This window comes from Drosophila sechellia, chromosome 3R (genome assembly GCF_004382195.2).
Source record: "Drosophila sechellia strain sech25 chromosome 3R, ASM438219v1, whole genome shotgun sequence".
Taxonomy (NCBI): Eukaryota; Metazoa; Arthropoda; class Insecta; order Diptera; family Drosophilidae; genus Drosophila; species Drosophila sechellia.
In genome coordinates, this window is record NC_045952.1 from 28,684,828 (window position 1) to 28,696,307 (window position 11,480).

Here is an 11,480-nt window from a genome sequence, read left to right on the forward strand (position 1 = left end):
GCTGGGTTGTTTTGAAATCCAAGAAGAGTAAACAAGGTCGGGTTCCAGAATCAGAAATGCTGCATCTGCTTCTAGCTCGATCCCCAAAGGGGATCTGCTTCTAGCCAGAATGGAAGAGGGGTCAAATGATACGAGGTGAATCGAAGTCGCAACACGTGATTGCCAACAACATTAGGGGCTCAAGTTTCAAAAAAAAATTGAATAAAATCCATCAGTAGAAGGAGGAAGCGCCATGCACACATGCCGGTTTTTGAATAATTTTTATTATGACAAGTAGGTTGCCTTTGTTCCTCGAACCGAACCGAACAGAACGGAATTAGGTCATCTCGAAGGGAATGGGAATCATACGGGATTTCGGGGGAAAAGGTATGGGCGTCCCTCAACTCCGGAAGACATTCCCTGCTCCTCGAGCCCTGCTATTAAGTCACTTTATCGAGCGGCAAATGTCTGTTGCTGCCTCCTCCGCTCACACACGATCCCAATCGCTCCCCCAAGGAAAGTCGTGCCAGCCTGACCTGTAATTATGAAAATTAACAAACATTTTGGTAATTAATTTCGGCAACCCTTTGGTCGCCTCCCAGCTTTGTGGCACCCATAATCCCGCATCAATTAAAATGCACAGCCCGTAATCCCCACCCACAAAACCTGACTAACCGATGTTCGTGCGAACACTGGATAAATATTACAATAGACAAAACTTAAATACTTTTAGGCAAACAGGAACTTTGAACACCCTTCAGACCTCTTAAATGGAACACTCTATTTCTTGAAGTTTTTAAAATAGTGAAATAATGATATGTTTATGTTCAGAACAGCAAAATGAATAAATTTATAAACGATTACCTGCATAATTCTACTACCAATCATTTACATAGCCTATGTTTTATAGAGTATAAATATGATAATAGAAATCGTTTTCATTAATTTGTGACACTCTCTGTCCATCAGTTGGCCGTCGTTGTTTGGGCCATTAATTGGCGGTTTGACAGCTAGCCGAATCCACGGATCGCAGTTACCAGTTGCGTGGGTGTGATTCGGTAATTGAATCGTATATATATATACTTGTAGATACATATATGCAATGGATGGGTTACCAAGAGGGGGGAGCTCTGCCGGCAGGACTGCCAATTGTGCAAATCGAGTTGGCCCGCCAACCGGTTTCGGCCTGTTTCTATGTTAGTGGTCAAGGTCTAAGGAGCAGCGGACACTTGGACGGACTCCACTGAGGAGCGGCTGTATAAATGCTACCAAAGCAGAATAAACAATAACAGCAGGAGCTGCAAAAAGCCAGGCGAATGTAAAACCACAACGAGTCGAGAAAACATAACCAAAAGGAGTCACGAGAATTGCATAAACAATGTATGTACAAAGTCTGTCAGAGTCCGTACATAAATCGAGTTATAGTTGCTGGGAGCAAGTTTACTAAAAGTGGCGAGGGTACCTCAAGTCGACTCATTTTTCAAAATGAACTTTTTTGAAGGACACTCTCTTGAGCGGACAAGATCCAAAACTGACCCATAATTTTGGCTACTTGATATTCGATAAAGTATTTTTAATATTTAAGTATATATATCGGCAACCTTGAAACGATTGTTCCTTCAAGATCAAGAGTGAACCACCCTGCTTTTCGAGGCAAGCGGCACGCACATGCATCATGCAACATGCAACAGCGGCGTGATTGCAATGCAGCGAAAAAAAGCTGGAAATGCATCGAAGTGGCATCTAAACAGGCATGTGTACGTGCCTCGTTAAAAACTGCATTTACTCCCCGACTGCAATGGTGTTTGTGTGTCAAAAAGGGTTGCCAAACCACTTTTAGAGCCTTATGTACACAATACACAAAGGAGAAATCCCTATAATGAACATTTTTCCAGCCGCAGAACTGGTTTTCGATTACGTCGTTGCAGCCTTTGCTCCCCCTGCCCCTTTTGAAATTTAGCAGAGAGGCGAGATGCCAAAGGTTGTCTTATCGACACTTGACCAAAACCAGGAGTGAAGCCGAATCGCGGCTATTCAGGGGAGATACGAATCAGGCATTTGCCCAGCTATCGATGCGCATCCACGATTCCGAAAAACCAACTGCAGCCCTAAAAGCCAGAATTTCAAGCTGTCAACTGTCACTCCCAAAAACCAAAATTATCGAACTTTTGACTGTAATTTGGGATACTTAACACGCACATCAGCAACAGCTTCATTAAAATTAATTAATGCTTAGGCACACATAGAGAAGGAAACACTAAGAAAAAGCGGCTGTCAGAACCAAATGTGATTTCTTAAATAAATTACTTTTGATAACAAGACATTACAATAAAAATTAAGGAAGGAAAATGCCGAGGTGAATAAAAATCGTTACAAAACTAAAATTTTTATTTAAGGGTTTTAAGTACTTTTTTTCCAGTGCAGTGACACCTAAAAACACACGACTAGGACCAAAGACGCAGGGAGCTGGGGATCGACATCATTAAGCTCGTATCAGTTTACACTGTTTTCCTCGCCGCGGCAGCCGAAAAATACTCACAAATTAAATTAAATGAAGTGAGTGTGAAAATGCTGCAGGTGGAAAAGGGGGTGGGCGGTTGTGTTGGGGGGTTGGGGACGTGGCGGCTGGCACAAATGAAAGCCACAGAGTGCAAACGTTAAACAACCGACTTTGCTGGTCAAAAGGAAACACGCTCAAGTGGTTTTCAGGCCACCAACAGACCCCCGATATATGTACTATGTACCCACATATATATGTATGTATATTATGGTCACCTGTATTTTGTGGTACCCTCGTGTCTGCCTGTTGATGGTGAATCCAGATAAGCAAATTGTTGCCGAAAAATAGAGGCACAAAGGAAGCGATTTGGACGTTTTAATGATGATAGAGCATGACACAGAATAAATGAAAATGAAGTGTGGAAAAAATTCATTTAAATTGCGGCGCGCACAGAAACCGTCAGCAAAAGTAAAAACAGTTAGTGAAAAGAGTTTTCGTCTGGAAAGTTGAGGAGTGAGCCAGTCTTGATTAATGACAGCCAGGATTATTTCACTTCATTTTGGAGATAGCTCCAGTGACGGGCACAATTGTGCCCACCGGAAAAGTGAATGATTCCGCCAGGAAGCGAATCAACAAGCCGGATCTGTTGATTCTCTTTAATGAAATTAGCATACTTAGGGGCCTTTAAAGAATCCGAATGCATTGCACTTCTTTAAAAACAAACGAAGCATGACTTTAGTTGCAGTTTTCTTTTTTACTTTAAAAAATAATCAGTTTAGCAATGGATATAAATCCAAGTTGAGAAACATATGAAAGATCTTGCAGTTAAATTTTTTTTTATTTATATACATTTTTTCTTTTTTTCTGCACCATCTGAGAAGTGGCATGAAGTGATCCCAAAATCGAGCTCCGCTTCCCCTACACATGTCTTCACACAATTTGTACAGACACATGCATTCGCAAGCTGCTCCTGATGTTTGTCAAAAACAAAGGTCTCGATAATTATGAGAATTCTGTTTTATGCTCCGCTTCTCCCAAACTTTTTCTTGGTCGTCTGCCTGTCAAATTGTCGTTGTCATAAAAATATATACATATGTCCAAAAAATGAGAAAACATCAAGTGTGTGCAAATGGCAGTACAAAAACACATATGTATTTATTGTGCACTAAAAACGAAAAAATATTACAAATAAATTTTGTCTTTATTTAAGAACTGTTCACTGCCTAATTAAATACACAATTCTAAATGTTTTAAAATCGATTATTTATTTAAAGGACTTCAAAATTTTCTTGCATTCTTTTTTCCAGTGCACCTATGCCCACAATCAGGTATACAAATATATGTGCTTGCCATGTTTTGAATGCATATTTCTTGGCCTTTTTGCTGTCGCTCAACCTGTTTCACCTGAGCGAGCTTCCCCGAAACCCCGAAAATACAAAAGCCCTGATGAGTGGACAGTGGGAAGGGTGCATTATCATCATGGTTATTATAATTATAATTTGGTGTCTGCCTTTTTGGGGTTTCCTTTGGGCCTCTCTAAAGGGGAACAAGGATAACAAGAGCGTGTGCAGTTAGCACTGGCTAAAACTGATTTAATTTATAATTTTTGTCGGGCGACAGGGCTTCCTGTTCGCTGTCTCTTTTCAAGTGTTTTTAGTCCCTCCTGGAACCCTTCTAAGCTGCGATTCTTAATGGGAGGCGTCTCAAGGTCTTCTCTGTCAACTGATAAAGAGATAATGTTGCAAAAAACGCAGTGAAGAATTATAAGAAGACGAGGAACAAAAAGTGAAGTAGCAACTGTCTGACTGACACACACATTCAGAAAAATACAACCATGATATCAGAAACCAGAAACTGAAACAAACCACAGAGAAGGAAATTGGATGGCAAGGGATCTAAGCCACTTTATTCCAAATATGAAACCCTCTATAAAAGCCCCAAATATAGTAGTAATTTTGTAAAGAAATATAAAAATATATTTGTAACAAATTGATTTTTAAGCTTGAATATTTTTTTCAAGTGTACATGCTCCAACTGACAGCCGAAAGAGACAGCGAAAGACTCACTTCCATCCCCACTCTTCGCACACAGACCAGCAAGATCAAGTTTGCGGACAGGATCCCATTCAAGGCCCCAACCAGCAGACTGCGAGAAGAGGAAGAACAATGGGCGAGGGGCACTGGGAGGAAAACGAAAAAACATCGCAAACAAGTTTCGCTTTTATTTAGTGCCCAACAACAGCGCCAACTTGCAGATTCCCGCTCACACAAACACAGAATTCCACATACGCGCCTTATATAGCAAGGCAACTGGCTATGTACCCAACTTTGTACCAAACTTTTACGATCCGATGCGAGCGAATGTTCCAGCTTTACGTGCCACAGCATAAAAATGGAACAGGCAACTGAAGTAAGACCACAGATCCGTTCAAGATAATAGTAGTCCTCTTCGAACCCCACTTACCCAGTTTTAGTATTTCAGCAAAAAAATACTAAGCTTTTTACATTAATTTGGGCACACAGAAAGTGAGGAGGTGCATCCCTTGGTATTAAAATACCAAAGTGTAATAACAAGTTTGGAACTAACAAATTTGGGAGTATATATGTAGCGCTTGCACTATATCTTTAGCCAGCGTTGTAGAAGCAGCAGCCAAAAGCGAAGGCGATCGCACTTAATGCTCCACTGATTGCACAACGATCGTTGAAAGGGAGAATGCGATAGAGGAACCAGGAGCATGTCAGGGGTATTCCATGGGTACCTCAGCGGAGGAGCAAAGATCAGGGGAGCAGTGGGCACCGAGGGGCGGAGCAGTAGACACAATTGTGGCCGCAGTCGGTGTCAGTAGGTAGACCCCATCAGCGTACACATAGCATTTAGAGGCTTTATGGTCTGTGTGTGCCATGTGCATCTATGTGTGTCACAAGGAGCAGAAATTAAAGTAAGGCAGGAGGTTTCTCGGACTGCTGGCATGTGCAGATAGAACTCTTCTCGACCCACTCCACTCTGCTCCTCTTCCAGCCAACACACAATGGGCATTTAATTATTTAACCCTGCTGCAAATCCCCATGATGGCAGACAGCCCCCTGATGCAACTTTGTTGCAATTTGGCTAACGATCGTGTAGACTAGGTGCTACCTATGAAAAATACTAGATTTTTCCAAAGGCTTGCAAATACTAACCAAATGTATTAAGATATTCCTGAAATTCCTTGTAATTAAATAAAATTCCTTGATAAATTTTTCAAAAAATACATCCTAAAGAACAAAGAGCCCCACATAATTACCCGAATACCGATTGTAGTGAAAAGTGATTTCTCAGCCAGGATGAATCTCCAGCTGCCGGCTGATTAATCGCGGATCGTGATGGGGCTATCGTCTCGGGATCACGTTCCGACTCTAGCTGAGATCCTCCCTGCCCCCAGCGAGTGCGTTAAAAATAGTACCGCCGAGTATTTAGATCTTGAGTCGCAGATATATGATGCATGTATATGCCCTGTGGGCGGTGTGGGGTCGTCAGCAACTGATGAACTGGAATATGGGATTGGAATCCTCGCCGGCCGCTAATTGGAGCCCTCACCCTCTGACTCCGCTACCCCCGGACGTTCTGGAATGATTTATTCCAAATATTTACACTTGTTCTGGCTCTCTGGCCTTATAAATCCCAGTCGGCAAATGTTTTGTCACGCGATCCCCCAGTCGTGCTCCTCTAAGCATGTGGCTCCATTTCATCGTGACACAAAGTCCATGCTCCAAAGTGTCAAGTTCTGGCTTGGCTCAGTTCGGTTCAGAGATTGCCATAAATAACGAAATGGTTTCGAAAGCCACTTAAGCAACTTATACTGGAAAAAAATAATGACAATAAAAATCAAATTTATGTTTACGAAATGTGATTTCTTCTGGGATCTTATATACGTATAGAATATATTTTTTCTCTGCATGTAGAATACGCAATTTCCGCGAAGAAGAATCAAAGTGTTTGTTTTTCGACCACGGATCGATGTGAACAATAAAGTTTCTGTGACGGAGGGATCCCAATTTCAGGGTTCGCCTGCAAGGAAAGATAACCGAAGGACCTCGATCCCCAACTGCGACCTTCAATAAATCAGAGGCCAGCTGAAATCCGGAGCTAAACTTATGGCCTCCGTTTTTCAGTGCTGACAGTGGCCACCTTTAACCCTTCTCCAACCCCCGACTAATTATGCCGCGAAGCCGAATAAAAAAAAAAACATAGCCCAAAAAATAAAAATAAATTTTTGAAAAACGACTTCTTCGTGGGCAACAAAGACTTTCCCTGATGGACGACACTCTGGGGATCATTTTGGGCACCCCGCCCACAAACAAATTGCTTACAGGGCAAAATGCAAATCAAATGACAAAAGCAATTAAATTTAACCCATTTCCAATGCGAAAAAAATGTCTCACTTTTTGTGGTTATTTCATGTGGAAAATGTACTGCATCACGGCTACAAAGGCGGAAAAGCGGGAAAACTAGAAGGCACAAAAAAAAGAATAAGGAAAAGGGCTCTTTTAATTATTTGGCGCCTGCATGTGTCTCAATTTAAATTAGCTGCCGGGGTTTTTTCTACGGCTTCCAAGGAAATTAAAATTCAATTTAAAAATGCCACGAAAATAACAGAAAAAAACGGAAAGCTGCACAAAAAAAATCGTACAACAAAAGTGGGCTAATTTTGTTATGGTCCCTCGGGGGGGTTGCTGCCAAAGTTTCCAAAGGTCCAAGCGAGTTCAAAAGGGTTGCCCTTGGAAATTAGTTTTAGAATTTATGGTGCTTCGTTGGGAGGGGGACGTGTCTTTAGTCCGCCTTTCAATTGCCATAAATATGATTTATGATTGGCGCATTTAATAGGGATAATTTTCATTATTTCTGCCACTGGAAACAGCATCCCATTCGATTCACACCCGCCCCAATTAACGCAAAATTGCAGAAGGCAGTACTGCCTTGCATCCCCCTGCCTTCCTTCCCTTCAACGATCTTTCGTGGACCCCAGTGCAGCAGCCTCGTGGGGCAACTATTCATCAGTCATGCAATCGCCGCTGCCTGCGAGAATCCACTGCGATCCTCAATGACATCGAAATGTGCGGTCGGCATGCCGGGAACTTCGCGGCACACAAGATGTGCGGCGCAGGAGGAGGAACAGGGGGCACGGCCCCCGCCAGAAAACCTTGAAACGACAGCCGAAGGGCTGGTTCCTCCAACTCCCAGCTCCCAGCAGCACAGCTCCCCACTCCCCCAAATCTTCGGGGGCCGAGTTTCCTTCGGTCGCGGGATCAGCACAAAGGCGGCGTGCAAAGTAAACAGCGGAATCAGCGCACAGTGGTTGAAAATATAGAAGAAAATATATATTAAAATGTTTTGGCAAAGAAGTCTTCATCTTCTCTAAGCTGAAATGAATTTTCAGATAGAAAATACCTAGTTAATTAGTTCAAACTATTTATTTTTGCTCACATTTTAGTATCAATATGAGCCCACTGTTCTGAAAGTAAGAACTTCGGGATCCCTTGGCACGACGCCTGGCCAGAACAAACATTGTTAGCACTAAATGTCGTCTTGGTCCTCCCCTGGGCCCCTTAACCCTTATCCTGCCCCCGTCCATCCAGCTGCAGCAATATTTACACGCGGTGCACGAAGTTGCAATGAATGCTGCTGTTGTTGCTTGTTGGTTGTAGCTGGTTGGTGTCGACAGATACGCCGAGGCATTAAAGTATAAAAATAAGACCGTCTTCCTGCCCAAGCCCCCCGTTCCGCCCCCTTTTTCAGCAGGCCTTCTCATCTCCTTCGTGGGAGCGGGCCGCACTTGAAATTGCATTTTCTCGGGCCTGGCCTTGAAAATGCCTCCATCCCTAACTTGCCAACTAACCAGCTCACTGGGCCCGAGGTTGGCGACGGCAAATGGTCAAATCAACGAAAACGAACCAGCATTTTTGGCAACAGCAAAAGGTTTTAACCCAAGAAAGTCATAACAAAAAATATGGGTAAATATTTGTGTATTTATTAAAACATTCATTATTATATAGAAACAAATTTTGCTTGGTTTCTATATCAAATTTAAAGTAGACAGCCTTTCTGGGGTTAAGCGAATACATCCAATCCCATTTAAGAGGCGCAAATGCTTCAATTTTATGTCCTCGCCTGCCATGACACGACTCCGGCACTCAAACTGAAGGATGATGAAAGGTGGAACAGATCCAGATACCCTCTTTCCGGGCATAAATCTTAAGTGTGCAGCTCTCTAATGTCGAATGTTTCGACGACTGCCAAAGATGCCAGCAACCGAGGGCTGCAGTCCTCTCGAATGAAGCCCACTAACCACTGACCCACTCGAAAAAGGGAAACCGAGGAACCTCTGGGCCAAAAGTTGTGGAATGGCCAAGAGGCGAAACCACAACACAGACAGGCCGTTCACTGATGCACTTAGCCATAAAATTTTCCTTTTCCTGGCTATAAAACTTAAAATCACCAAAATATATTAGCATACCAAGCTTCAGTAGTCACGTGATTTTCCCAGTGTGGTCCGAGTCTGCAGTCTGTTTCTGTTGCTGGCTTTGCGTTCGGTTTTGGTTTCGGCCTGGTCATATCTGTTCCTGCCCAGGACCCTGTGGTCGCCTGCATTTTGGTCACGGCCTTTTGGCACTGCTGCCTCGACACTGCTGCACATTAATTATTGTTTATGTCCGGCCAGACAATGCAACATGGACTGGAGACTGCAGACTGGCGGCCGTGTCAAGTTCAAGGGTTCATTAAAAAAAGACCCAGACAATGGCTTTCTGGGCCTGCCCACGCCGGCAGAGGAGCAGACCCTTCCACTCCTTGCGGCGCAGGCGAATGCAGAAACCCTGCATCGAATGCACCGCAGATAAATTCAGATGCAAGCCCTGGGCTCATGGATTCTCATTCTCTAACGATTTTCAGGTAGGTGCAGCTGGATCCCGAGCAACTCGAGCTGCCACTCCGTAATCTCAATTTTCGGCTTTGCATTGCTCGGCGATACGTGTGACCCTAATCCGCATTGACATGTCGCTCAAATTAGATAATAAAGTTGTCCCCGCCTCGTGGGCTTGTCTCGCAACTCCACTACTCCAATCCCAATCATCTATATCACATGGTCGTGGTCGGGGTCGGGGTCGGGGTCGGGCTCTCTGGCTTTAAAATTGGCCGGGCTACGAGGAGATTGTCAGACGTGGCGGCTGCTCCTATGAGCACTCTTTAAAGTGCACTCAGAGAAATTACAAAGTATATAAAGAAAAAACCAAAGAAGTTTAAGCTGCACCAGAAAAACTGCTTTTCTATTCAATAAAGTATATTTATGCAGAGACTTACATATGAATATTTCCATAAATAATTCAATGTATTCCCCTGTTTCTCCAAGTGCATCGAGCCGAGCCCAGTCGAGCCGCTCTTAATCCAATTAAAGTATGGATTTATGAACTACTCGTCTGTGACTGCGACCGTTGCGGGGAAGGTAAGCCCTTTTTATGGCCAGTGCGTGATTCTTCTGCGGGAGAAATGGCTGAAGAAAGGGAAAACTGGGGAGCAGGAGAAAAGTATGGGGATAGAGTGATATTTTAATGGCTCCAACGAGCTGCAAATTATCATACAACCTTACTGGCCGCACTGCAATTGCAACTGCAACTGCAACTGCAGTCGCAGGCGCATTTTCAAGTGCACTCCACTCGACGACAAAACGGTGCGAAAGGTAAAATCAGACAGAAGGCAGAAATGCAGAAAAGCGAAGTAAACGACGAACCGCAAGGGACAGAAATAATTACACATTTTCACTCAAACAGCTGAGAAGTAATGAGGAATACGTGGGATATTGCATTTTTGGGCAGAACTTAGTTATGTGAACTTGAGTTGAACATTTTCTTGATACACAAGAAATTCAATACGAAGTGCAATAACATAAATAATACATTGAATACGTGAGTTGTTAATAACTTTTAAACAAACCGCATACACTGTTCGCAAAACGTATGCTCTGCCATCAATTAACGTATCCATTCTTCGGCTGAAAGAAGCTCTTCTGCGGCGATTCATGAATGAAGCGTTACCCTTTCTGGAAAAACCCTATGGGGTTAAGCACTCTTGCACATAAGAAAAGCTGCAGGAGAATCATCATAGTAATCTTGATAAGTAAACGCACACACACGAAAAGCGGTGAGTGTGTGCATACGTGTATGCGTAATTAGCATGCACGCAAATAAATTGTTAGCAGTTGCGGGTTAAGCACCATGGGCGTGGGCCGAAGGGGGTCCGCAGGGGTCTGCCGCTCGATTTAACGAGCTGCGACTGCAACGGCGACGCAAGCAGCGACGGAGACGGAAAACCGGAGACAGGGACAGAAGACAGAGGCTTTCATCAAAGCGTCAGCCCCCTTACACTGGAAAAATGTAAATTTGTTAAGAATATTACCACATCTAAAACATTTACATATTTAAACATTTGTGTTTGAAAATATTATAGAAAATTATTTTTAAGGGGGTACTTAGCTTTAGTTTCGCAGACCCCGAAAAGTATGCTGTGATTTTTAGAATATATTATATCATTACATAATTGTAATGCCTAATCTTAAAAAGCGGCATAGCAACGACTATTTTTTCCTGTTTTTCCTTTCTTAACCCCCTGAGACCCACCACACGCATTTGAAGAATTATGAGGCGGCGGCAACGCACATTTCGCTGAAGGAGCCGCAACAGCTACAAATCTTCCCCCAATCACCCCTCCTCGACCCACCCTCTTTCTTTGCCCTTCTGCGCCCCCTTCTGCCCCCCTTTTGGGCCTCTTTTCTCTAACCAGACGTGGTGCATGCAACGTAGCGTTTCAATTTATGCGAAGTGATTCGTCATGCGGTTAACTTTAGAATCCGCACAGCCAAAGACCCATGCATTCTTCAGCTACAGTGAAGACTCGATCAATAGATATATAGATAGATATAAATAAAACTAAATTATAAAGCCTTCAATCACATAACTCAAACTAGCTAACG